At 45.2% G+C, this 2,559-nt stretch overlaps 1 long non-coding RNA gene across 3 annotated transcripts; it reads left to right on the top strand.

Annotated features, from left to right (window-relative positions):
• The first annotated feature begins 411 nt into the window (after nt 1-411).
• On the top strand, nt 412-2,122 carry LOC119368277. Of its 3 annotated transcripts, none has more exons than XR_005176586.1 (2): nt 412-788; nt 1,779-2,122. It is a non-coding gene; the product is annotated as an uncharacterized LOC119368277 (long non-coding RNA). The 3 variants fall into 3 exon arrangements; XR_005176587.1 differs by having other exon boundaries at nt 416-788; nt 1,785-2,122; XR_005176585.1 differs by having other exon boundaries at nt 431-788; nt 1,826-2,122.
• Nucleotides 2,123-2,559: the final 437 nt, after the last annotated feature.

Raw genomic sequence — 2,559 nt, 5'->3', positions numbered from 1 at the left:
GTTTTAGTTCAAATTTGAACTAAAACCACGACGAGTAATTTGGAACGGAGGGAGTACATCACTAGAGATGTGGGTATTTCTATTGGAGAGTAATGCAATGAGGATGATTACATTGTCTTATGAACAAATCCAAGTACATATGGTTACTAAAAATCAAAATAACATGATATATCAATTTTTTTATCGCTTCCCATGATTAAATAAACGACAAAGCTAATTTCCAGTCGGCTGGATTTTTGCAACAGATCGAACGCTCTGGATGCCATCCGTTATAGATTGTACGACCATCGCGCACTGCATGTAGTTCACTAATATTTACAAGCCTTGCCATCGCCTAGTGAAAAAACCGCTTCGTCCGTCTCTCTTCTTCGAATCCCCACACAGCGTCCTCCCAACCCGGCCGCCGCGGAAGAAGCCGCCGCCGTGCGAGCACTCTTCGAAGGCCTCCTCCAGGAGCACGACCATCCCGTCCGCCTGGCCGGCCCGCTCCCCGTCTCCCCCCACGCTCCCCACCACCGGCGCTGAGACCGAGTCATCCGGCGACGACGAGATCGCATCTGAATCCGGCGACTCTTCCCGCCCCGCGCGCACCCGCCGCGACCTGAGGTGAGTGTGTGAGTGGTTTCCGATGCACTATCTCTCTCCATATTTTCTTCGATCCGGTGCTAGCTGATCTGATCTCGACGGTTGTCTCTGTTGTTGTCCGCGAGGGGCTGGGCGAGTGGGGTGCGCAGTGGACCGAGTTCGTCTCGTGGGAGCCCAGGGCGTTCGTCTACCACAAGTTCCTGGTAATCACTAATGCTTCCCATCTTGCCCCTCTTCAACATTCAAAATCACTGCTGCTGGCATGGTTTATTCGTTCCTGTACCTGCCCCCGCATGCACATTGTTATGCCTATGTAAAGACTAGATTATTGTAGGCTCCATCTCGTATCATCTCAAATTTTGGGTGAATTATGTGTGTGTGTTTTGGTGAAATGCGAGCCGGCTTTCTGAATTGCACTTTTGTCTAGAAATGAGACGGCGCTGGACTATCACTTGGTAGAAATGAGTTTGACAGTGATTAATGGAAACATGTTGTTTTTGCTGCACTTCTGTTTTTTGTATTTTGGGATCTTGGCTGGACTGCATGCCATTGCCTCCGGGAAAGGAAAGATTGTAGTGATATTTTTACTGGCTTTAGTTCTACATTTACTGGAGCTCATGTATGGTCGGTTATTACCTGATCTATTATGGAAGAATGGGAATTAGACAGTGTGAACAAGTACTTGTCAAATCTTGGCAGCCAGGTCTTGCTCGACATACTTGTAGCCCACGCCCTTGGCGTCCAGCGCCATGCGCACACGTGCAACGAACGGGCTCAGCCATAGGCCCAACAGCTTCACGTCTCCTTCGACACTCGCCATTGTTGTCGTTTGTTTCCTCCCTTCTCTCCTTGTTGATCTCCTGCTCCTGGTCCTCTTCTAGTCGGACTAATAGCATCGCCTTTTTGCTGGTGGTTAACTACTTTTATATTGCTTCAGTACTGTTAACGCGCATCATCTTGTGAGCTGCTCCCTCCATCCCATAATGTAAGACTTTTTGACTCTAGTGTAGTGTCAAAAAATGTCTTACATTATGAGACAGAGGGAGTAGGTTGCAACTGGTAACTACTCGAAATTTTCTCCATGGAATTTCTTGGACGAGGGTGATTGTTGTTTGACACTTGTCTCCTCCATATGTTTTTGGCACACTCCTGACTTGACTCTCAAATCTGAAGCTTAAACATGTTGCTACTAGTTTCAGACTTTTGTCAAAGCAGGATAATGGACTTGAAGTGATTGCAGATTTCTTAGCAAGATCAGACAGACAAAAAGAAAGGTTCAGACAAGATACAACATGGGTGTCAAGGTGCGCATAGGTGCATTCACAAAGAGAATTCTGAAGCTTCATGGCGTGCCCCACCAGACCACGTTGTCGACGAGTGCGTCCGTCACCACTCCCTCTGCCATCATGGCTCACATTTTTTGTTCTACAACAGTTGATGTAGCGTCTTTCATTGAGTCTTCCACTGTTCAGATTACCAACACGACTCTTATGTAATTATCATGGTGCTAATTCTATAGTTATTAGGGTGCTAATGATATATTTATCACACTTGCTTATGGTAAAATTACCATGTTGAATTTTTCAATGGAGACATATATGTTTTTAACAGGTGTATGATGGTCCGTGGTAACTTACACTTGGGAAAAATTATTGAGACATACCTCGATATCTTCTGTGTAAATATCATGGTAACTTACGCACCACAGAAATGATAACTTACATACAATATTGTAGTAAATTTTGACACTGAAAACATCCCTCCCGTAACTTCCAAATAAATAACCTGGCAATACATGCATCATAGAACTTGATCACTCATGCATAAATACCCGTGTAAAAATACCCCCCGATAATTTCCTGATAACTTTGAGGGAAGTGGTGTTGATGAAATATCCCCAGTTACTCTGATGTGAACAACATGGTAACTCAGACATCAGAGACCCGATAACTTATGCACCCTGGTCCTGGTAAC

The sequence above is a fragment of the Triticum dicoccoides genome, chromosome 2B (assembly GCF_002162155.2).
Source record: "Triticum dicoccoides isolate Atlit2015 ecotype Zavitan chromosome 2B, WEW_v2.0, whole genome shotgun sequence".
In the NCBI taxonomy this organism is placed as follows: Eukaryota; Viridiplantae; Streptophyta; class Magnoliopsida; order Poales; family Poaceae; genus Triticum; species Triticum dicoccoides.
Note: the sequence above shows the minus strand (reverse complement) of the source record. Positions and strands in the feature narration are given on the sequence as shown.